At 44.5% G+C, this 26,304-nt stretch overlaps 1 protein-coding gene across 2 annotated transcripts in view; it reads left to right on the top strand.

The window, feature by feature from the left end:
- The window catches only part of MARCHF3 (membrane associated ring-CH-type finger 3), a 304,581-nt gene that overhangs the window by 94,150 nt on the left and 184,127 nt on the right, over positions 1-26,304 (top strand). Inside the window, exon 1 of one of the 2 annotated variants that reach the window (XM_077291268.1) lies at positions 2,450-2,531. The exons of the other annotated variant lie outside the window; for it this stretch is intronic. The gene's annotated coding sequence lies outside the window, so the exon portion shown is untranslated. Of the gene's footprint in view, positions 1-2,449; positions 2,532-26,304 lie in introns of those variants that run through there. 2 annotated transcript variants of the gene reach the window in all.

Genomic DNA, 26,304 nt, shown 5'->3' with positions numbered 1-26,304 from the left:
AGCACTTAGGAAATGACCAAAAAGATGCAAAAAGATAGCACTTCAGGACAATACCCCAGCGTGTCCTAAAACATCTTCCTCTTGGAAAACTTGGCGTGTTCTCTCACGTGTAAAAGACTTGGGGTATGGTCACATGGAGTCTTTTCACATTGATTTGCCTTTCCATGTCTAAAAGCCACATGATTAGAACAAAATGCTCATTATTTTTAATAGGAAAACCGGCTGATCAGAGCTGAAAGGTAGAGTGCGGAGCTCAATACTACTGTCCTCTTATGATCATCCGTTGAGGATTCGATATAAAATCATAAATGCAAACAAGAAAATGCTGTACTGAGAAGTCAATGCTGGAATTCCGAATTCCTAGTCTTAGCGATAGTGCCTATATGTCATTTACATATAAAATATACAATATTTTGTCAACACTAAGCTCAGTTTGTGGCTACAAATCTATCGGTGTTTATAGAAAGTGACCCTTTTGTTGGCATAATATTAATAAATTATTGTGACGCTAACATAGACTGTTGGTGAGCATTTCCATTTAATTGCTTGAAGAAAATTGGGAAAATACATCAAGTTTGACATTTTAACAACAGCATAATTGCTTGAGAAAAAATAGCAATCAACTATGTATACTGAAGGATGATGTAGCATATAATTCTCTACACTATTAACACAGACTTGTGTGGAGTTACGACCTTAAAAATAGGGATGCCAATTTAATAATCACATTAGGCAGTAGAAGTAAACCTTAATTAAATAGCATATAAAATATGTGGCAAAATATCTCAATTATTAAGCCACATACAGTAAATATACCTAGTGGTTATATTTCTCATTGATAGGAGAATAAAGCATGCACTGACATCAGTAGTGGCATAGTCTTCTGACATCACAATTCTGCTATGACATCACTTTGACATCATCACAAGAGAGACTCTAAAAATTACTGAAGGTGAGGGAAAACGGATATGGGAACTCAGAAGAAATGAATTGTTATGGTCAGGCTTTGATACAGCTGTTCTATAACATTACGTTGATTATATGTAGCTATCTATCTAGTTATCTATTCAATCTCATAATTTCCCTGGGCAAGAAGTAAGGCAACACTGCCAATATAAAGTGTTCAGTGTTATGATATGTTTACATTATCTTATATATTAAATAACTTGGGATTATTGGCAACCCAAAATATTGGTCATTGGTTGTAGCGCTATGGATGGCACCCCAGCATGGTGTTTCTGTCTCCCTCCATGCAGGGACAATGACTCACTCATCGCCCCAGCCCCGTAGTGTGATCTTCTGGCGTGTCCTTCCTGCTTCCTGTTGTGCCTAGTACTTGCGCTCCCCTGTTCTTAAAGGTGTATCTCGTGCATATTCTAAATGCTCTCAGCTTATTGTTGAGACGCATTTAATACAATGTTGTGCACCTGCAAAATACACGTCAAGCAACATGTAGAATCATTAGTAAGGTATACTACTAGTGAGTTGCAAGGTCTCCTTGTCCTGGTGTGGCCAGAGTCCTGACCCTGTATATCTGGTCCTGGTGTGGCCAGTCCTGTATCCATAGTCCCTGAGTGGCCAGTGTCTGAACCTCGTCCCTTGGTTCTAGAGCGGCCAGTGCCTGAACCTTGTCTCCTTGTCCCGGTTTGGCCAATGTCCTGAACCTGTATTCCTGGTCTCAGAGCGAACCTAGTCTCAGTGTGAACCTAGTCCCCTGGTCCCGGAGTGGCCAGGGCCTGAACCTTGTCCCCTGGTCCCGAAGCGGCCAGTGCCTGAACCTCGTCACTTGGTCCCGGAGCATGCCAGTACCTGAACCTCATCCCCTGGTCCTGGAGCTGCCAGTCCCTGAACATTGTCCCTTGTCTGTGAGCAGCCAGTGCCTCAACACTTTCCCCTGGTCCTGGTGTGGCCAGTCCTGCATACAAAGTCCTCTGGTCCTGATGTGGCCAGTCTTGTTCCTGAAGTCCCCTGGTCCCAGTGCAGCCAGTGTATGAACATTATCCCCTGGTCCATGAGTCATCAAATCCTGAATCCAGTATCATAGACCAGTGTGTCTGAACTAAGCCCTAAATCAGTGTACCTGACCCCTGGGGTCAGTAGCTGCAGCACCAGGTTCTGCCCAAGGGTGCAACCTGGTGGCTACCTGCAGCTCAGTCTGTCTCCATCATCAGGAGCTACAGTGTACAAAATGTAGCCGCTTAGCTGCACTCTTTCCTTGGTAGGCCTGACTCTATGGCACAGTGGGTCCACAAGTCCACACGCGCCCCGGTTTGGCGTAACCAGTGTCTCCCACCCACCTTACCATACTGTTTAGATTGGTTGAACATGCATATAGCAGTAGAAGAGAGGGATGATTGCTTGACCTATTCTGTATTACTTGAAGTTAGGTTATAGGGACATCGGTGGTTTACTTTTCCATCATTTTAGGACAGTCTGAAACACGATGACAGAAGCTCTGCCTTACTATAACAAAAGTATTTAAGATAGCAATGCCGCAGTGTGACAGTAACTTTAAGGAATCCAAGACAATTGTAAGTATTGGCTTGTAAACAAGAAATGATGACAAGGTGTTCAGAATAATCCAATGATTCTGGAATATAATGATGTGACCAGTGGAAATAAGCCTTACTGATCCTTGTAGAACCTGCTCTGGCCTTGGAGAATGACATGTTCTGCAGATGTCACACTATCTGAGCTGGTTTGTCTTTATGCTACTTACAGTTAATTCTAGTGTTAATCACTATTATGTACCAGCCATATTATTCCATACTTAGTGTGCTTTGTCTATTTGTCGGATTACATGACTCGTACCAAATTATGTCCAACAGAAAATATAATGTTTGTTGGGTAATCCGAGTGCAGTCTGATGTAGGCGCACAGAGACAATGGAGAAGATGGAGAAATTAATTTCTCCAACTTCTCTGAATCTGTGTTGCAATCAGATCACACTAACATGACACTAGGATCAAACGCTGACAATGTTTGATCCTAGTGACATTAGCATAATCGGCCAGATTACCGTATCTTGCATGAGAGAATCTATGGCTGTGGGACCCCGACTTTAGGCTGCCCTGGACTGGGAAGTATGCATCAAGTTACAGGTTCCATTTAATTATGCATGATAATTTAAGGGTCCTATTACAGATTTTACAATGAGGCCCAGGAGCTTCAAAATAACATCTGACCCTATTAATCAGCAAACTGCAACATTTATTTTTCCAAATGTAGCTTATAATGCATAACACTGGGCCATTGTAAAGCTGTCCATCCACATTGCTATTTTCATCTGGCATTTGTTCTAGTACTACAATAAATGTTGCATAACATGAATCCATGGTCCAGCAACTAAATGACAACTATCAATATCAAACCGGGTCCTTTTTGCAATGGCCAGTGAATTAGGTAGCGATATAACCCGTTGCTACCACGATAGTAGCAACCCTGATGGCTTGATACTCTGAAGATAACTTGGTGGATCTCTCTAGGCTTGCACAATATTAATCTTCCTATACAGCGTTCATCCATCAAGTCACCATGGCTCGAGATTGTTAAAAAATAAATAACCCATTGTCTTGACGATGCCACATAAACTCTGACCCTGTTATAGGAGATATAATGGAGAACTAGGGTAACTGAACCCTCCACATATAAAACAAAGCAGGAATGTACATGTCATGACCAAACCTAGAAAACGTGTCTAAGCCATGATGACGGAAAGAGATTTCTATTTAAAGGTTTTATATTACAGCATGACTTCCATTGTTTGCTGCTTGCTCGGTTCATGAAAGGTTCTCAACATGCTCCGCCGTGTTAGTAGTCATACTGTAATTCTCCATTAAGCATGTGATTGCTCATTGTTTATGGGCCCAGATATAAAAAGAGTGATCAACAATTGCACACTAGGGACGCAGCAAAGGCATTTACCGGTGAATTGGATGAAGAAATAAGTTCACAGAATGTGAAAACCTCATATGGGAAGGAAATTCAGTGTCTGTCACACAATGTGTAACACAGGGCAGACAATCATGTTGCTGTTTTTGATCCATTGAAATCAGCAATTAATTCTTTTTCAGTATGTGGTATACCTTCTACAAATGTTTGTAAAATAATAAAGTTGATATTTTACATATCAAAGCATGGAGATAGTCAGATTCAGCAGGAGCGTGTTCTGGCACCATATAAAAAATGACACTATTTGACAGTCTTTGACAAATAATGACACTTACATGTGTATTTAAGTGTGACAAGGCTCATGATAGATGTCTTAATTGTGAAATCTCCTGCCACAAACCAGACACAAAGTTTGCACAAGCTTTGTGCTGGCAAAATGTATTTAGACATTGGAAAATATTATACAACCCACACTCCCCATACAATACAAAAGATAAAAGTAATTGTGTCTCAAAGAAGCGTTTCAGCTGTAAAGATAGAGTTCAGGAGTTCTCAAACAGTTTTACTGGGACCTCATCAGACAGGCCAAGGTAATGTCTACACCCCATCAGTTCTCCTACTTTTTGTCTCCTAAAATCCAATTTAACAATAACATAACAACAAAATTAGTCAATTATGATGCTAAATTAAATTTTGCTTCAGCCATAGAAAGAACTGTGTAATATATAATCAATTCTATGATAACTTGCTCCCTATCTACACCTGGCCAAAACTATGGGTCACCTCACTTGTGAGGTCAGCCTAATAGTTTGACAAGCACCAGCATGACCGGCCTCAACAATGATGTCAGGCGAAAGAATTGTACATTATGAACTATAACTCTGGATCATTTTGTTCTTCTGGGAGATTTTCCTGTACCCATACAGAATATCTGCAGGCTCAGACAAGCTTGTGCATATGTATGTACCCGAGCTGGTGTGGACCCAGGTTGGGACCGAGCGTGGCCACTCGCCTATCAAATTCAACAAAAGTTCTGGTGTGTTGTGCTCTAGAAATGCTACTCCACTCTCTGCCTAAAGTAGTATTTCTGGTGTAGCACATGGAGGCACATGCCACTCAGAAGATGCACCAAATTCAACAAGTAGCATGCACATGCACCTCTTAATGAATTTAATACCTTGTTCTTCATCAAGACTGACGTAGCATGAGCAGGAGTCTTGATGAATCGACCCCTATGTATTAATTTATAGGTAATGTTCTATTCTGATAGGTCACAAAACTGTTTGCTATTCTTTAATTGTGTTTTATTATTATGATTTCATGAAAGTACATGCCTTTGGTTTAAGCTGTATATTATTTTGATACTAGACTGTGGCCCGATTATAACGCATCGGGTATTCTAGAATATGCATGTCCCCGTAGTATATGGACTATGATGATTCCAGAATTCGCGGCAGACTGTGCCCGTCGCTGATTGGTCGAGGCAACCTTTATGACATCATCGTCGCCATGGCAACCATTATGACATCTGCGTCAATACTGTGCCCGTCGCTGATTGGTCGAGGCCGCCAGACGCGGGATTTCCAGGACAGACAGACAGACAGACAGAAAAACCCTTAGACAATTATATATATAGATTGTCACAATAGTGTTTACCTTTATACCTGGGCTGTGTTCAATTGTGATCAGTCACAACAGTTTGGCCCCAATGTTTACCCCTGTCTAGATGACCGGTAGAGGGGTTCTGGAGTCAGACACTATTGATTCATTAAGAGGCAAATGCCTGTTAATTAATCAGGAGCATCTGACAAGTGGCTTATCACAAATCTTCCTCCAATGATAGACTAGAGTGAGATTTCTGGTGTAAGGTACGCCACAGCTCGTCATGAATTAGACAAACCATGCTGTCATGCCCCAGCTCCGCCCATTTTGATGTAGCTGTGCAAAACTGGTGTATAAAGGCCAAGTCAAAACATTTTTGTGCCACACTGCGTTGCACAAAAATATTGTGACTTTTGAAAGCGATTTACTGGCGTAGTCACTTTGATGAATCAGGGTTTTGGTCTTTATTACTAGGTTGTGATATATTGTGATTATAGAAGTTATCCCTAGGCCGTTGTATAACCTGTTACAGTTGTGCTCAAAAGTTTAAATAACCCGGCAGAATTATTGCTTTCTTGGCCTTTTTTCAGAGAATATGAATGATAACACCAAAGCTTTTTCTCCACTCATGGTTAGTGGTTGGGTGAAACCATATATTGTCAAACTACTGAGTTTTCTCTTTTTAAATCATAATGATAACCCAAAACATCCAAATGACCATGATCAAAAGTTCACATACCCCATTTCTTGTTATTACCCCTCTAACAACAATGACATCTTGAAGTCTTTTGTTGTAGTTGTGGATGAGGTTCTTTATTTTCTCAGATTTTTAAAGCTGCCCACTCTTCTTGGCAAAAAGCCTCCCGTGCCTATAAATGTCTGGGCTGTCTAGCACGAACTGCACGCTTGAGATCTCCCCAGAGTGGTTCAATGATATTGAGGTCAGGAGACTGAGATGGTCACTTCAGAACCTTTACTTTGTTCTGCTGTAGCCAATGACAGGTCGACTTGGCCTTGTGTTTTGAATGGTTGTCATGTTGGAACGTCTAAGTACGTCCCATGCGCAGCATCCGGGCTGATGAGTGCATATTTGCCTCCAGTATTTGCTGATAACGTGCTGTATTCATCCATCCTTCAACTTTGACCAAGCTTCCTGTGCCTTTGTAGCTCACACATACCCAAAACATCAGTGATCCACCTCCGTGCTTTATAGTAGGAATGGTGTGCCTTTCATCATAGGCCTTGTTGACTTCTCTCCAAATGTAACGTTTATGGTTGTGGCCAAAAAGTTCAATTTTGGTCTCATCACTCCAAATTACCTTGTTCTAGAGGTTTTGAGGCTTGTCTCTGTGCTGTTTTGCGTATTGTAGGTGAGCTATTTTGTGGCATTTGTGCAGTAATGGCTTTCTCCTGGCGACTCTACCATGTAGCCCATTTTTCTTCAAGTGCTGTCATGTCGGACGCTGTTCACACTAGGGCGTCCGATAGACAGCGGTAATTCCACATACGTCCACTACACGCTCAGTGGCGTCAGCTAGATTTTATCCAGCTTGCTCGGGGTTAATCTAGCTGGTAATTTGGTTGGAGGCTGGGTCACGCCCATGGCCTTTAAATAGTCGTGCTGGACTTTGGGCATCGCCGATTATAGCTTGTGCTTTGTGCCTAGTGATTCCAGTCTGGAGTGGTGGTCTTGTTGCAGGAATATCGTATCTGGTGGTGTATTATCCTTTGTCATATTCCTCCTTCCTATATTTGTATTTGTTTTGCCCTGTGCACATTATAGTGTATTCCTGTGTGTCTGCGGCGTGGTGCATTTTTCAGTTTTCCCTGTCTGTGCTTTCTGTGGGGATTGGTGTGTGGTCTCTTCACTGGGTGGCGGGTGGTGGTTTCAGCTTAGGGCTGAAACAGGAGACAGGGTCAGGCCTGGCGGCCCAGACATGCAAACCTTTAGTGTAACTTCTGGGAAAGGGACAGACAGGGTTTCCCTAGCCTGAGGGATATCGCAGGGGCCCGGGTAACCAGCCTTAGTCTACCCAGTACTCCCGTGACATTATAATCGGCCCCAAAAAAAAAAAAAAGTTTTTTACGTCATGGATCCCATGACTTCCTTAACCCGCCATTTGGAGGCGCTGTCCTTACAGCTCACTGAATTGAAGGGGGCAGTTCAGCAACAGGGTCTTGTGGTGTCTAATGTGCAAGTAGACACTGCAGGTAGAGTTGCAGAGCCAAAAATCCCTTTACTTGAGAGGTTTGCTGGGGAACGCAGTAAACTTGTTGTTTTCCGTGAAGCTTACAAATTATATTTTCGTATGCGCCCGCTTTCCTCAGGTAATGAGGCTCAGCGTGTGGGCTTGGTTTTGTCATTACTGAACGGAGATCCCCAAGCATGGGCGTTTTCATTACCTTCTGATTCAGCTTCTTTTAACTCAGTGGAGAGTTTTTTTTCTGCTCTTGGACTCATATATGATGATCCTGACAGTTGGCTCTAGCAGAATCTAAAATACGTGCTCTCCGCCAGGGGGAGCGAATGGCGGAGGATTACTGTTCTGAATTTCGCCGTTGGGCGGTGGACACACAATGGAATTAACCGGCGCTGCGGAGTCAGTTTGTATAAGGGGTTTCGAGAAGGGTTAAACAAGCCCTTTTGATGTATGAGACTCCTGCTTCTCTAGAGTCTGCCATGAGTCTTGTTGTCCGCATTGGCCACATGTGTGTCCGCTGTGACTCCAAGCATTCCTGAGTCACTGCTGGATTTTGCGAATGTGTTCTCAGAGAAGGGTTGCTCAGAATTGCCACCACATCGCCCCTATGACTGTACTATTAGGTTTAAACCAGGGGCCAAATTGCCGAAAGCTAGGATGCTCAACATCTCTGGTCCTGAGAGGCAAGCGTTAAAAGACTACATTGCTGAGAGTCTGAGCAAAGGGCACATCAGGCCTTCGTTCTCACCGGTGGCAGTGGGGTTCTTCTTCATTAAAAAGAAAGATGGCGGACTACGCCCGTGTCTGGATTTCAGGGAGTTAAACCAGATTACGGTTCGTGATCCATACCCTATGCCACTGATACCTGATTTGTTCAACCAGGAGGCTGGTGCTAAGTGGTTTTCCAAGCTTGACCTCAGGGGGGCATACAACCTCATAAGAGTCCGTCAAGGTGATGAGTGGAAGACGGCTTTTAATACTCCTGAGCGTCATTTTGAAAATTTGGTGATGCCATTTGGGTTGACAAACGCGCCTGCAGTTTTTCAACATTTCATAAATGATGTATTCTCGCATGTTCTGGGGCAATTCGTTATTGTGTACCTAGATGACATTCTCATTTATTCATGCGACCGTGAAGCAGACACAATATAACCCAAGAAAGGCAACTCCTGAACGGAAAATACACATTTCTCAAGTTTAGCATAGAGCTTATTTTCCCTGAGTAGCTGTAACACCTGCCTCACATGCTCTAAATGAGTATCACGGTCGCATGAATAAATGAGAATGTCATCTAGGTACACAATAACGAATTTCCCCAGAACATGCGAGAATACATCATTTATGAAATGTTGAAAAACTTTTTTGTTACGTACCGACCAGGGTCTAAGAACACTAAGGCGGATGCTTTGTCCAGGTGTTTTCCGGGGGGAGAACCTCGGGAAGATCCGGTACCCATCCTCCAAAAGGGTGTAGTGGTCTCGGCTCTCACGACCGAAGTTGAGGCTGAGATTGCCGAGGCTCAGGAGGAGGTACCACCAGAGCTTCCCATTAATAAATCATTTGTACCGCTCCATCTTCGCCTAAAGGTGTTGGGTGAGCATCATGATGCTGTCCTGGCTGGCCATCCAGGGGTTAGGGGTACCTTGGAGTTGGTGTCGCGTCGGTTTTGGTGGCCCAAAATCCGACAGGACGTGGTCTCGTACGTAGCATGTACCACGTGCGCTAGGGCTAAGACGTCCCGCTCTCGTCCTGCTGGCACACTACATCCTCTCGGGGTACCCAGTAGGCCATGGATGGAGATTTCCATGGATTTTATCACAGATTTGCCCTCCTCTGCTGGGAACACGGTCATTCTGGTGGTTGTTGATCGGTTCTCAAAGATGTCGCACTTTGTGTCCTTGCCCTCGTTGCCTAACGCGAAGACTCTGGCTCAGGTTTTTGTGCAGGAGGTGGTCAGACTTCACGGGGTCCCGTCTGACATTGTGTCTGATAGGGGTACTCAGTTTGTGGCAAAATTTTGGAAAGCTTTTTGCTCACGGCTGGGGATCAAGTTGTCGCATTCTTCTGCGTTTCATCCTCAGTCAAATGGTCAGACCGAGCGTATGAACCAGAATTTGGAGCAGTACTTACGCTGTTTTGTTTCTGACAATCAGGAGGAGTGGTCGACTTTCCTTCCTTTGGCTGAGTTTGCTATAAATAATCACCGTCAGGAATCGTCTGGGGAGTCCCCGTTCTTTTGTGTTTACGGGCTCCATCCTCAGTTTTGTACTCTGCGTCAGGGGGGTTCTACTGGCGTCCCGGAGGAGGACCAGTTAGGAGCACAACTGGCATCCGTGTGGAGGAGAGTGAAACAGCGCTTGCTTAAGCGTAGGTGCAAGGTACAATCGAGTGGCTGACCGTAAACGTGTGACAGGTTCGGACCTGAGTGTGGGTGACTGGGTGTGGTTGTCCACAAAAAACATAAAACTCAAGATTCCATCCTTGAAATTGGGTCCAAGGTTTATTGGTCCATTTAGGGTTGCCGCCATCATTAACCTGGTAGCCTACCGTTTGGCACTCCCTACAGTATATAAAATACACAACGTGTTACACAGATCTTTATTAAAAAAGGTGGTGGGTTCTGTGGACACGGCACCTATGCCACCTCCAGTCTTGGTGGATGGCAATTTGGAGTTTGAAGTCTCCAAGGTGGTTGACTGTCGAGTAGTGCGCCGCACATTACAGTACCTGGTACATTGGCGTGGTTATGGGCCGGAAGAGAGGTCCTGGGTACCAGCCTTGGACATACATGAGGACCGGCTGGTCAGTATGTTTCACCGCCGCCATCTGGACAAGCCGGGTCCTATAAGTCGTGAGGGCCCTGGGGTCCCTCGTAGAAGGCGGGGTACTGTCATGTCGGACGCTGTTCACACTAGGGTGTCCGACAGACAGCGGTAATTTCACATGCATCCACTACACGCTCAGTGGCGTCGGCTAGATTTTATCCAGCTTGCTCGGGGTTAATCTAGCTGGTAATTTGGTTGGAGGCTGGGTCACGCCCATGGCCTTTAAATAGTCGTGCTGGACTTTGGGCGTCGCCGATTATAGCTTGTGCTTTGTGCCTAGTGATTCCAGTCTGGAGTGGTGGTCTTGTTGCAGGAATATCGTATCTGGTGGTGTATTATCCTTTGTCATATTCCTCCTTCCTATATTTGTATTTGTTTTGCCCTGTGCACATTATAGTGTATTCCTGTGTGTCTGCGGCGTGGTGCGTTTTTCAGTTTTCCCTGTCTGTGCTTTCTGTGGGGATTGGTGTGTGGTCTCTTCACTGGGTGGCGGGTGGTGGTTTCAGCTTAGGGCTGAAACAGGAGACAGGGTCAGGCCTGGCGGCCCAGACATGCACACCTTTAGTGTAACTTCTGGGAAAGGGACAGACAGGGTTTCCCTAGCCTGAGGGATATCGCAGGGGCCCGGGTAACCAGCCTTAGTCTACCCAGTACTCCCGTGACAAGTGCCTCCTTATTGTACATTTTGAAACAGCCACACCGCTAGTTTTCATAGAGTCCAGTATTTCAGCTGATGTTATTTGTGGGTTTTTCTTTGCATCCCGGACAATTTTCCTGGCAGTTGTGGACGAAATTTTTGTTGGTCTACCTGACCGTGGTTTTGTTTTTACAGAGCCTCTGATTTTCCATTTGTTAATCACAGTTTGAATGCTGCTGACTGGCATTATTAATTCCTTGGATATCTTTTTTTTATCCCTTTTCTGTTTTATACAGTACAATTACCTTTTCCCGTAGATCCGTTGGCAATTCTTTTGCTTTCCCCATGACTCACTATCCAGAAATGTCAGTGGCTGGATGAAAGATACAAAAGTCTGTCTGGATCCCAGAGACTCACTCAGTTTTTATGCACACACACTGATTACAAGCAAACAGGTCACAGGTGAGGATGTTACCTTTAGTAGCCATTCAGACCCGATTATGTCAAGTTATGTGAATGTTATCAGGCCATAATCACCGGGGTATGTGAACTTTTGATCAGGGTCATTTGGATGTTTTGGGTTGTCATTATGATTTAAAAAGAGAAAACACAGTAGTTTGACAATAAATGGCTTCACCCAACCACTAACCAGGAGTGGAGAAAAAGTTTTGGTGTTATGTTTTATATTCTCTGGAAAAAAAGGCAAAGAAAGCAAAAATTCTGCTGGGGTATGTAAACTTTTGAACACAACTGTATGTATTGTGATTTATTATTTATTTATTTTTTAGCTGTGTTCTGTTTTGATTATGGTACAATATATAGGCTGTGTTCTACTGTGATAATGTCACAAGTGTGTTTGCCTGTCTTTGTGACTTTGCTGTATTATGATATTACAGTAGTGTCATTCTTTTCTTTCTAGACTGTTTTATTTTTGGTGATGTTTGTCCTTAGTGTTTATGCTTGTGTTTTTCTCTATACATAGACTGAACTGAGTGCTCTATTGTGATGTCACAACAATTTTGCTATTTATTTTTAAGCTATATTCTGTCATAACCATGTCCCAGCAGTGTCACAATATAGTACACTTTTATGTATATGATGTTTTGTATTGTGAGTGAGTTAAGATAGTGTTTACTTCATTCCTTTAGGTTGGAATCTTTTTATTTTTGTGGCGGTTTTTGTGATGCATACCAACCACTGGATAGTTTTTGTGTTAGATATGGGTTGATAAGGGGCCCAGTGCAGAAAGCGGAAATGGGTACCTTGTAGTTAAATAACTGATTAAAAAACAAAATAGAACATCGTAATTAAGTATCTAAAAATGCTAGAGAGCCAATGGCTCTGGTATTTCACAAGAAACTCATTACAGAGTTATTCTCATGTTATTAAATTGTAAATAAATTGCTTTAGACAGCATGAAAATAAGCAAGTTTGCAATTGACTTGCTGTTTCTATTTGCTATCATTCCCCTGCAATTAGGGCTTTTCTCTATGTACAGCATGTTGTCAAGTTAACTCCCCTCATATTTAGATGTAAATATAGCGATAACAGAGTACACTTCAGAACAAGTACTGACAGACCATTAACGTGTCACAGTAATAGGAGGAAGCTCACCAGCAGGATGAAACTACTGAATTAGAACTGTCACTCAATGAGGAAAGCACACTCAAGTAACAGCAACAAGGAGGTAAAAAAGACTGTGAAGCAGTATGGTACTCCAGTCTAATGTTGAGAATAACCCTCCAACATATACATCAGGGGCATGGTCGGACTGGCCCACCGGAGAACCGGAGGATTCTCCGGTGGGCCCTGGCACTGACACCTGCTGGCATACTGGCCAGCAGCTGTCTAGGGCCCCCACTGCTCCAGGTGCCCCCAACCAGTGGCGTGTCGCTAATAATGGCACACCCAGCAGCTATGGGGCCCCTGAGTCAAGGGGGCCCACCTGGTGCCAGCGGAGCAGCAACTGGAGACAGGAGACCCCCCCCATGGGCGTGGAGAGGAGTGAGCATTCATTTCACTTTAATAGCGGTTAGTGTTAGCCGCAGGCTGAGGCTAACACTGCCTGCATGTAAAGCCAGTGTGGCTGCATCGGGGCCCCAGAGGTGGGCACTGCAGGGCGGCTAACCCTGAGTGCAATCAGCGGGCAGGGAGCAATCCCTGCAACTTGGCAGCGGAGTGGAGCTGCAGGGATCCGATGCCGTCCTGCTTCCTGCCTGCCGCTTCCTGTCTGACACAGCATGGCTGGATGACATCATCATTCAATGCGTGGCTGTTTCAGACAGAAAGCTGCTGGCAATGAAGATGCTGCCGGGATGTGCTGTGGGGAAAGTGCAGAGAAGTGAGTGATGCTGTGTGTCTGTCTGTCTGCCTGCGTGTGTGTATTTGGTGCAGTGCTGTATGTGTGTGTGTGAGAGAGAGTGGTGTGGTGCTGTGTGTGTGGTGCTGTGTGTGTGAGAATGGTGCTGTGTGTGTATTGGATAGGGCAATGAAGTGGGTGATGGAGAGAGCAGTGGTGGAGGAGAAGGCAATGTTGATGGTGATGGAAAGGACGATGGAGTGGTGGGGGGAGGCAATGATGGAGGTGTTGAAATGGGCAATGATGGAGGTAGTGGAATAGGCAATGATGGGGTGGTAGGGGAGAACGCAATGATGGTTGTGGGGGGAGGCAATGATGGAGGTGTTGAAATAGGCAATGATGTTATTGGTGGGGGAGAAAGCAATGATGGTTGTGGTGGAAAGGACAATGATGGGGTGGTGGGGGTAGGCAATGATGGAGGTGTTGAAATGGGCAATGATGGGGGTGGGGGAGAAAGCAATGATGGTTGTGGTGTAAAGGACAATGATGGTAGTGGTGGAAAGGACAATGGTGGTATAAGGGAGAAGGCAATGATGGAGGTGGTGATGAGGACAATGATGGGGATGGAGGGGGAGAGCAATGATGGAGGTGGAGGGGGCTGCATTATACCCTATGAGGGGGGGCTGCATTATGCTTTTTGAGGGGGCTGCATTATATTCTGTGTGGGGGCTGCATTATTCTCTCGGGACTACATTATATTCTGGGGCGACATCATATTATATGAGGGGGTAGCATTATGCTCTATGGGGTGTTGCATTATACTCTGAGGGGGCTACATTATATTCTGTGGTGGGGTTGCATTATACTATATGAGGGGGCTACATTATACCCTATGAGGGGGGACTGCATTATATTCTATGATGGAGGCTACATTATATTCTATGAAGGGGGCTACTGTTTATTCTGTGAGGGGGCTACATTATATTCTATGAGGGGGCTACTTTATTTTCTTTGTGCTGGCCAACCCAACCCCTGCTACATAATTAAGACATGTACTACCTTATATTATACCCTGATATTAGCACGTTTTACCGCACAATTGGTGGTCTTGTATTTATTTCTATGTAGCTACATAGTGGGCCCCAAGAATGATTTTCTCTGGTGGGCCCAAGGTGCTCCAGTTCGATGCTGATCAGGGGTATACATAAAATTGTGGGGCCACATATCAAAAGCCCTAATTGTTCATGTACCCAAGTATTATGTCAGCAAAAGCAGTGTCACGGTGCACAGGTGTAGTTACAAAAGGACATACTACACTTTTGTGAATAACTTTTATGCACCATTTGCAGACAAAATGATTAACCCCTTCCTGACATCGGACGTACTATCCCGTCGAGGTGGGGTGGGCCCCCATGACCACGGACGGGATAGTACGTCCAGCGCGATCGGCGGCGCTCACGGGGGGAGCGCGGCCGATCGCGGCCGGGTGTCAGCTGCCTATCGCAGCTGACATCCGGCACTATGTGCCAGGAGCGGTCACGGACCGCTCCCGGCACATTAACCCCCGGCACACTGCGATCAAACATGATCGCGATGTGCCGGCGGTGCAGGGAAGCATCGCGCAGGGAGGGGGCTCCCTGCGGGCTTCCCTGAGCCCCCCGCAGCAACGCGATGTGATCGCGTTGCTGCGAGGGTCTTACCTCCCTCCCTGCCTGCTCCAGACCCGGATCCAAGATGGCCGCGGATCCGGGTCCTGCAGGGAGGGAGGTGGCTTCACAGAAGCCTGCTCAGAGCAGGCACTGTGAAGCAGCCTGCACTTCTCTCAGATCGGTGACCTGTCAGAGTGCTATGCAAACTGGCAGATCACCGATCTATATTGTCCCCCCCTGGGGCAAAATAAAAAAGTAAAAAAAAATTTTTACAAATGTGTAAAAAAAAAAAAAAAAAAAAAATATTCCAAAATAATGAAAAAAATATATATATATTATTCCCATAAATATATTTCTTTATCTAAATAAAATAAAAAAAAACAATAAAAGTACACGTATTTAGTATCGCCGCGTCTGTAACGACCCGACCTATAAAACTGGCCCACTAGTTAACCCCTTCAGTAAACACCGTAAGAAAAAAAAAAAAAAATGAGGCAAAAAACAACGCTTTATTATCATACCGCCGAACAAAAAGTGGAATAACACGCGATCAAAAAGACAGATATAAATAACCATAGTACCGCTGAAAGCGTCATCTTGTCCCGCAAATAACGAGCCGCCATACAGCATCATCAGCAAAAAAATAAAAAAGTTATAGTCCTGAGAATAAAGCGATGCAAAAATAATTATTTTTTCCATAAAATAGTTTTTATCATATAAAAGCGCCAAAACATAAAAAAATAATATAAATGAGGTATCACTGTAATCGTACTGACCCGAAGAATAAAACTGCTTATCAATTTTACCAAACGCGGAACGGTATAAACGCCTCCCCCAAAACAAATTCATGAATAGCTGGTTTTTGGTCATTCTGCCTCACAAAAATCAGAATAAAAAGCGATCAAAAACTGTCACATGTCCGAAAATGTTACCAATAAAAACGTCAACTCGTCCCGCAAAAAACAAGACCTCACATGACTCTGTGGACCAAAATATGGAAAATTTATAGCTCTCAAAATGTGGTAACGCAAAAGATATTTTTTGCAATGAAAAGCGTCTTTCAGTGTGTGACGGCTGCCAATCATAAAAATCCGCTAAAAAACTCGCTATAAAAGTAAATCAAACCCCCCTTCATCACCCCCTTAGTTAGGGAAAAAAAATGTATTTATTTCCATTTTCCCATTAGGGCTAGGGTTGGAGCTAGGGTTAAGGCTACAGTTAGGGTTGGGGCTAAAGTTAGGGTTAGGGTTGGGGCTAAAGTTACGGTTAGGGTTTAGATTACATTTACGGTTGGGAATAGGGTTGGGATTAGGGTTAGGGGTGTGTCAGGGTTAGAGGTGTGGTTAGGGTTACTGTTGGGATTAGGGTTAGGGGTGTGTTTGGATTAGGGTTTCAGTTATAATTGGGGGGTTTCCACTGTTTCGGCACATCAGGGGCTCTCCAAACGCGACATGGCGTCCGATCTCAATTCCAGCCAATTCTGCGTTGAAAAAGTAAAACGGTGCTCCTTCCCTTCCGAGCTTTCCCGTGTGCCCAAACAGGGGTTTACCCCAACATATGGGGTAGCAGCGTACTCGGGACAAATAGGACAACAACCTTTGGGGTCCAATTTCTCCTGTTACCCCTGGGAAAATACAAAACTGGGGGCTAAAAAATAATTTTTGTGGGAAAAAAAAAATTTTTTTTATTTTCACGGCTCTGCGTTATAAACTGTAGTGAAACACTTGGGGGTTCAAAGTTCTTACAACACATCTAGATAAGTTCCTTGGGGGGTCTAGTTTCCAAAATGGGGTCACTTGTGCGGGGCTTCTACTGTTTAGGTACATTAGGGGCTCTGCAAACGCAATGTGACGCCTGCAGACCTGTCATGATTCTCAATGGCGAGAGAACATAGCCCAGCATATATGAGAACTAGCTCTTGGAAGATGGAAACTATACTGACCATGAACTAAACCTGCCGCACAACTAGAAGTGGCCGGGTAGCATGCCTACGTTTTTTTATCCCTAGATGCCCAGCGCCAGCCGGAGAACTACCTAATCCTAGCAGAGGAAAAGACAGTCCTGGCTCACCTCTAGAGAAATTTTCCCAAAAGGCAGACAGAGGCCCCCACATATATTGGCGGTGATTTTAGATGAAATGACAAACGTAGTATGAAAATAGGTTTAGCAAAAATCGAGGTCCGCTTACTAGATAGCAAGAAGACAGAAAGGGCACTTTCATGGTCAGCAGAAAACCCTATCAAAACACCATCCAGAAATTACTTTAAGACTCTAGCATTAACTCATAACACCAGAGTGGCAATTTCCGCTCACAAGAGCTTTCCAGACATAGTAACGAAACAGCAGCTGTGAACAGGAACAAAATGCAAAAACACACAAGGACAAAAGTCCAACTTAGCTGGGAGTTGTCTAGTAGCAGGAACATGCACAGAAAGGCTTCTGATTACATTGTTGACCGGCATGAAACTGACAGAGGAGCAAGGTTATATAGCGACTCCCACATCCTGATAGGAGCAGGTGAACAGAGGGGATGATGCACACAAGTACAATTCCACAAGTGGCCACCGGGGGAGCCCAGAATCCAATTTCACAACAGTACCCCCCCCTCAAGGAGGGGGCACCGAACCCTCACCAGAACCACCAGGGCGATCAGGATGAGCCCTATGAAAGGCACGGACAAGATCGGAGGCATGAACATCAGAGGCAGTGACCCAAGAATTATCCTCCTGACCGTATCCCTTCCATTTGACCAGATACTGGAGTTTCCGTCTGGAAACACGAGAGTCCAAGATCTTTTCCACAACGTACTCCAACTCACCCTCAACCAACACCGGAGCAGGAGGCTCAACGGAAGGCACAGCCGGTACCTCATACCTGCGCAACAATGACCGATGAAAAACATTATGAATCGAAAAGGATGCAGGGAGGTCCAAACGGAAGGACACAGGGTTAAGAATCTCCAATATCTTGTACGGGCCAATGAACCGAGGCTTAAACTTAGGAGAAGAAACCCTCATAGGGACAAAACGAGAAGACAACCACACCAAGTCCCCAACACAAAGCCGAGGACCAACACGACGACGGCGGTTGGCAAAAAGCTGAGTCTTCTCCTGGGACAACTTCAAATTGTCCACCACCTGCCCCCAAATCTGATGCAACCTCTCCACCACAGCATCCACTCCAGGACAATCCGAAGATTCCACTTGACCGGAGGAAAATCGAGGATGAAACCCCGAATTACAGAAAAACGGGGACACCAAGGTGGCAGAGCTGGCCCGATTATTGAGGGCGAACTCCGCCAAAGGCAAAAAAGCAACCCAATCATCCTGATCCGCAGACACAAAACACCTCAAATATGTCTCCAAGGTCTGATTAGTCCGCTCGGTCTGGCCATTAGTCTGAGGATGGAAAGCAGACGAAAAAGACAAATCTATGCCCATCCTAGCACAGAATGCCCGCCAAAATCTAGACACGAATTGGGTCCCTCTGTCAGAAACGATATTCTCCGGAATACCATGCAAACGAACAACATTTTGAAAAAACAGAGGAACCAACTCGGAAGAAGAAGGCAACTTAGGCAAGGGAACCAGATGGACCATCTTAGAGAAACGGTCACACACCACCCAGATGACAGACATCTTATGAGAAACAGGCAGATCCGAAATAAAATCCATCGAGATGTGCGTCCAAGGCCTCTTCGGGATAGGCAAGGGTAACAACAATCCACTAGCCCGAGAACAACAAGGCTTGGCCCGAGCACAAACGTCACAAGACTGCACAAAGCCTCGCACATCTCGTGACAGGGAAGGCCACCAGAAGGACCTTGCCACCAAATCCCTGGTACCAAAGATTCCAGGATGACCTGCCAACGCAGAAGAATGAACCTCAGAGATGACTCTACTGGTCCAATCATCAGGAACAAACAGTCTACCAGGTGGGCAACGATCAGGTCTATCCGCCTGAAACTCCTGCAAGGCCCGCCGCAGGTCTGGAGAAACGGCAGACAATATCACTCCATCTTTAAGGATACCTGTGGGCTCAGAATTACCAGGGGAGTCAGGCTCAAAACTCCTAGAAAGGGCATCCGCCTTAACATTCTTAGAACCCGGTAGGTAAGACACCACAAAATTAAACCGAGAGAAAAACAACGACCAGTGCGCCTGTCTAGGATTCAGGCGCCTGGCAGACTCAAGGTAAATTAAATTTTTGTGGTCAGTCAATACCACCACCTGATGTCTGGCCCCCTCAAGCCAGTGACGCCACTCCTCAAAAGCCCACTTCATGGCCAAAAGCTCCCGATTCCCAATATCATAATTCCGCTCGGCGGGCGAAAATTTACGGGAAAAAAAAGCACAAGGTCTCATCACGGAGCAGTCGGAACTTCTCTGCGACAACACCGCCCCAGCTCCGATTTCAGAAGCGTCGACCTCAACCTGAAAAGGAAGAGCAACATCAGGCTGACGCAACACTGGGGCGGAAGAAAAGCGGCGCTTGAGCTCCCGAAAGGCCTCCACAGCATCAGGGGACCAATCAGCAACATCAGCACCCTTCTTAGTCAAATCAGTCAATGGTTTTACAACATCAGAAAAACCAGCAATAAATCGACGATAAAAGTTAGCAAAGCCCAAAAATTTCTGAAGACTCTTAAGAGAAGAGGGTTGCGTCCAATCACCAATAGCCTGAACCTTGACAGGATCCATCTCGATGGAAGAGGGGGAAAAAATGTATCCCAAGAAGGAAATCTTTTGAACCCCAAAAACACACTTAGAACCCTTCACACACAAGGAATTAGACCGCAAAACCTGAAAAACCCTCCTGACCTGCTGGACATGAGAGTCCCAGTCATCCGAAAAAATCAGAATATCATCCAGATACACAATCATAAATTTGTCCAAATAATCGCGGAAAATGTCATGCATAAAGGACTGGAAGACTGAAGGGGCATTTGAAAGACCAAAAGGCATCACCAAATACTCAAAATGGCCCTCGGGTGTATTAAATGCGGTTTTCCACTCATCCCCCTGCTTGATTCGCACCAAATTATACGCCCCACGGAGATCAATCTTAGAGAACCACTTGGCCCCCTTTATACGAGCAAACAAATCAGTAAGCAGTGGTAACGGATATTGATATTTAACCGTGATTTTATTCAAAAGTCGATAATACACGGCCTCAAAGAGCCGTCTTTCTTAGACACAAAGAAAAAACCGGCTCCTAAGGGAGATGACGAAGGACGAATATGTCCCTTTTCCAAGGACTCCTTTATATATTCTCGCATAGCCGCGTGTTCAGGCACAGACAGATTAAATAAACGACCCTTAGGGTATTTACTACCCGGGATCAAGTCTATGGCACAATCGCACTCCCGGTGCGGAGGTAGTGAACCAACCTTGGGTTCTTCAAAAACGTCACGAAAGTCAGACAAGAATTCAGGAATCTCAGAGGGAATAGATGATGAAATGGAAACCAAAGGTACGTCCCCATGAGTTCCTTTACATCCCCAGCTTAACACAGACATAGCTCTCCAGTCGAGGACTGGGTTATGAGATTGCAGCCATGGCAATCCCAGCACCAAAACATCATGTAGATTATACAGCACCAGAAAGCGAATAACCTCCTGGTGATCCGGATTAACACGCATAGTCACTTGTGTCCAGTATTGTGGTTTATTACTAGCCAATGGGGTGGAGTCAATCCCTTTCAGAGGTATCGGAGCCTCCAATGGCTCCAAATCATACCCACAGCGTTTGGCAAAGGACCAATCCATAAGACTCAAAGCAGCGCCAGAGTCGACATAGGCGTCCGCGGTAATAGATGACAAAGAACAAATCAGGGTCACAGATAGAATAAACTTAGACTGTAAAGTGCTAATTGAAACAGACTTGTCAGGCTTCTTCTTGCCCCTGAGACAAGGACATCAAGGCCTTTTCCGCCTGAAGCTCTAAATGAGGTTCCTCATAAAGCAACCCCAAGGCCAGAAAAAACGCATCCACATTGAGCAACGCAGGATCCCCTGGTGCCAATGCAAAAGCCCAGTCTTGAGGGTCGCCCCGGAGCAAGGAAATTACAATCCTGACCTGCTGTGCAGGGTCTCCGGCAGAGCGAGACTTCAGGGACAAAAACAATTTGCAATTATTTTTAAAATTTTGAAAGTGAGATCTATTCCCCGAGAAGAATTCAGGCAAAGGAATTCTAGGCTCAGACATAGGTGCATGAACAACAAAATCTTGCAAATTTTGTACCTTTGTGGCGAGATTATTCAAACCTGTAGCTACACTCTGAAGATCCATTTGAAACAGGTGAACACAGAGCCATTCAAGGATAAGAAGGAGAGAAAGAGAGGAAGGCTGCAGTATAGGCAGACTAGCAAGTGATTCAATTAAGAGCACACTCAGAACTAGAGGGAAAAAAAAAAAAAAAATTGTAGCAGACTTCTTTTTTCTCTCCTTTCTCAGCCAGTAATTTAACCCTTTTTTTTGGCCGGTCAAACTGTCATGATTCTCAATGGCGAGAGAACATAGCCCAGCATATATGAGAACTAGCTCTTGGAAGATGGAAACTATACTGACCATGAACTAAACCTGCCGCACAACTAGAAGTGGCCGGGTAGCATGCCTACGTTTTTTTATCCCTAGATGCCCAGCGCCAGCCGGAGAACTACCTAATCCTAGCAGAGGAAAAGACAGTCCTGGCTCACCTCTAGAGAAATTTTCCCAAAAGGCAGACAGAGGCCCCCACATATATTGGCGGTGATTTTAGATGAAATGACAAACGTAGTATGAAAATAGGTTTAGCAAAAATCGAGGTCCGCTTACTAGATAGCAAGAAGACAGAAAGGGCACTTTCATGGTCAGCAGAAAACCCTATCAAAACACCATCCAGAAATTACTTTAAGACTCTAGCATTAACTCATAACACCAGAGTGGCAATTTCCGCTCACAAGAGCTTTCCAGACACAGTAACGAAACAGCAGCTGTGAACAGGAACAAAATGCAAAAACACACAAGGACAAAAGTCCAACTTAGCTGGGAGTTGTCTAGTAGCAGGAACATGCACAGAAAGGCTTCTGATTACATTGTTGACCGGCATGAAACTGACAGAGGAGCAAGGTTATATAGCGACTCCCACATCCTGATAGAAGCAGGTGAACAGAGGGGATGATGCACACAAGTACAATTCCACAAGTGGCCACCGGGGGAGCCCAGAATCCAATTTCACAACACAGACCATTCCATCTAAGTCTGCATTCCAAATGGCGCTCCTTCACTTCCGAGCCCTTCCATGCGTCCAAACGGTGGTTCCCCCCCACATATGGGGTATCAGCGCACTCAGGACAAATTGGACAACAACTTTTGGGGTCCAATTTCTCCTGTTACCCTCGGGAAAATACAAAACTGGGGGCTGAAAAATAATTTTTGTGGGAAAAAATTTTAGTTTTATTTTTACGGCTCTGCATTATAAACTTCTGTGAAGCCCTTGGTGGGTCAAAGCGCTCACCACACATCTAGATAAGTTCCTTAGGGGGTCTACTTTCCAACATGGTGTCACTTGTGGGGGGTTTCTACTGTTTAGGTACATTAGGGGCTCTGCAAACGCAATGTGACGCCTGCAGACCATTCCATCTAAGCCTGCATTCCAAATGGCACTCCTTCCTTTCCGAGCCCTCCCATGCGCCCAAACAGTGGTTCTCCCCACATATGGTGTATCATCGCACTCAGGACAACTTGGACAACAAATTTTGGGGTCCAATTTCTCCTGCTACCCTCGGGAAAATACAAAACTGGGGGCTAAAAAAATAATTTTTGTGGGAAAAAATTTTTGTTTTATTTTTACGGCTCTGCATTATTAACTTCTGTGAAGCCCTTGGTGGGTCAAAGCGCTCAAAACACATCTAGATAAGTTCCTTAGGGGTCTACTTTACAAAATGGTGTCACTTGTGGGGGGTTTCAATGTTTAGGCACATCAGTGGCTCTCCAAACGCAACATGGCGTCCCATCTCAATTCCTGTCAATTTTGCATTGAAAAGTCAAACGGTGCTACTTCCCTTCCGAGCTCTCCCATGCGCCCAAACAGTGGTTTACCCCCACATATGGGGTATCAGCGTACTCAGGACAAATTGTACAACAACTTTTGGGGTCCAATTTCTTCTCTTACCCTTGGGAAAATAAAAAATTGGGGGTGAAAAGATAATTTTTGTGAAAAAATATGATTTTTTATTTTTACGGTTCTGCATTATAAACTTCTGTGAAGCACTTGGTGGGTCAAAGTGCTCACCACACCTCTAGATAAGTTCCTTAGGGGGTCTACTTTCCAAAATGGTGTCACATGTGGGGGGTTTCAATGTTTAGGCACATCAGTGGCTCTCCAAACGCAACATGACGTCCCATCTCAATTCCTGTCAATTTTGCATTGAAAAGTCAAACGGCGCTCCTTCCCTTCCGAGGTCTCCCATGCGCCCAAACAGTGGTTTATCCCCACATATGGGGTGTCAGCGTACTCAGGACGAATTGTACAAAAACATTTGGGGTCCAATTTCTTCTCTTACCCTTGGGAAAATAAAAAATTGGGGGCGAAAAATAATTTTTGTGAAAAAATGTGATTTTTTATTTTTACGGTTCTGCATTATAAACTTCTGTGAAGCACTTGGTGGGTCAAAGTGCTCACCACACCTCTAGATAAGTTCCTTAGGGGGTCTACTTTCCAAAATGGTGTCACTTGTGGGGGGTTTCAATGTTTAGGCACATCAGGGGCTCCCCAAACGCAACATGGCGTCCCATCTCAATTCCAGTCAATTTTGCATTGAAAAGTCAAATGGCGCTCCTTCGCTTCCGAGCTCGGTCATGCGCACAAACAGTGGTTTACCCCCACATATGGGGTATCGGCGTACTCAGGACAAATTGTACAACAACTTTTGGGGTCCATTTTCTCCTGTTACCCTTGGTAAAATAAAACAAATTGGAGCTGAAGTAAATTTTTTGTGAAAAAAAGTTAAATGTTCATTTTTATTTAAACATTCCAAAAATTCCTGTGAAGCACCAGAAGGGTTAATAAACTTCTTGAATATGGTTTTGAGCACCTTGAGGGGTGCAGTTTTTAGAATGGTGTCACACTTGGGTATTTTCTATCATATAGACCCCTCAAAATGACTTCAAATGAGATGTGGTCCCTAAAAAAAAATGGTGTTGTAAAAATGAGAAATTGCTGGTCAACTTTTAACCCTTATAACTCCCTAACAAAAAAAAAATTTGGTTCCAAAATTGTGCTGATGTAAAGTAGACATGTGGGAAATGTTACTTATTAAGTATTTTGTGTGACATATCTCTGTGATTTAAGGGCATAAAAATTCAAAGTTGGAAAATTGCAAAATTTTCAAAATTTTCGCCAAATTTCCATTTTTTTTGCAAATAAATGCAGGTAATATCAAAGAAATTTTCCCACTATCATGAAGTACAATTTGTCACGAGAAAACAATGTCAGAATCGCCAAGATCCGTTGAAGCGTTCCAGAGTTATAACCTCATAAAGGGACAGTGGTCAGAATTGTAAAAATTGGCCCGGTCATTAACGTGCAAACCACCCTTGGGGGTGAAGGGGTTAAAGGGACTTTTTCAGTATGGAATGACCAAGTACAGGCGCTCGGTGCCATATGGCGGGGTCAAGCATTTAAATGCACCTTCCCACCTGCTTGTTTTCCCTCTATCCCACCTGCCCCTCATGATTGACAGCTCTGGCTTCATAGAGCCAGAGAAAGGCATAAATAGACGAAACCAAGCACATGGGAAGGCGTATTTAAAGAGACTCTGTCACCTGAATTTGGCGGGCTATGTAAATGCCCTGTGTCCGGTCCGATGGGCGGTGTTTCTTCTTTTTACCTCCACCCCATCCTTCCCCACTGTCCGCAATATTTTCCGGAATTGGAGTAGGTGTCCTCCATAGTTCGCGCGTGTGTAATGCAATCTTGTCTCGCGCACGCGCAGTATGCTTTGCCCATCTGCGGGCAAAGCCGAAAAGCATTACTGCGCATGTGCCGGCACACTATGTTCCGGAAGTATTTCTTTGTGTTCCAGAACATAGTGCTCCGGCGCATGGGGTGGAGGAAAAAAGAAGAAACACTGCCCATCGGACCGGACACAGGGCATTTACATAGCCCGCCAAATTCAGGCGACAGAGTCCCTTTAAATATTTGTCTCCTTCATGATGCACCGAGCACCTGTACTTGGTTTGAACAGTCATTCTGTGCTGACAGAGTCCCTTTAATAAAAAATTCCATTTTAATTAATTCAGCATAATGGAGATAGGTCTGTCTACTCTTAGAACTTCTGTGCAGCTGAACATATGGTATGTCTACCATCGACCATTATTGATGTATTTTCTCAAGACAGTTTAATGTTGGCAGATATAATATACTAGATGGTGGCCCGATTCTAACGCATCGGGTATTCTGGAATATGTTATCAATCACAAATGGCTATAATATAAGTAGGAATAGGACTCTAGTACACTTATACTAATCTACAGTAATTACCCTCTTTAAAATGTTGGGTTTTATTCAATTTTTTCTCTGTCTCTCTTTACTCACACTAATGCTCTATGGAATAAATCTGCCGTCTACATTCTGTCTGCCCTTCTTCCCAGCGCTTGTTGTATTATCTTTTCTCTTTCCTCTACCAATTTATTCACTAATCTGTCCCATCTGTCTACTCAGATATCTTGACTCATCTCAAATATCTCAATAGTTTTCTTTTTCCTGGGTTCTTTTCCTCTCCTCTCCATGACCTGACCTATATTATGTTTCCTTGCTAAATTTTTATTTTGTTAGTGTTATTATCTTATTAAGTTTTGTTCATTGCATTACTGATCTACAGGGAAACAAGTTGCTTTGCTACCAAATGTCAACACGCCCGTTCACAGCTTCATTGATGTGCCCAACTGTAAAAATAAACGTACAGAAAAATCTACCCACCACAAGCAGAGGACATATGTTCAAGTTTTGGTTTTTTTTAATGTTTTTTTTAATGACTGAAGCAAACAGCTAACTGACCCAGGGCTAGGTTCTCTCACTTCTGGCAATCAGCTGTTATCACCAGGAAAGGGCCTATCTAAGGAGGCATAGGTGGGCTGGGTCCATCACTTTGTTCTGGCACATAGCAGGGAGGAGATCCCAACCATCTATGAGGTCTATATGCAATAATAAGTCATTT

The sequence above is a fragment of the Ranitomeya variabilis genome, chromosome 1 (assembly GCF_051348905.1).
Source record: "Ranitomeya variabilis isolate aRanVar5 chromosome 1, aRanVar5.hap1, whole genome shotgun sequence".
Classification (NCBI taxonomy): Eukaryota; Metazoa; Chordata; class Amphibia; order Anura; family Dendrobatidae; genus Ranitomeya; species Ranitomeya variabilis.
Note: the sequence above shows the minus strand (reverse complement) of the source record. Positions and strands in the feature narration are given on the sequence as shown.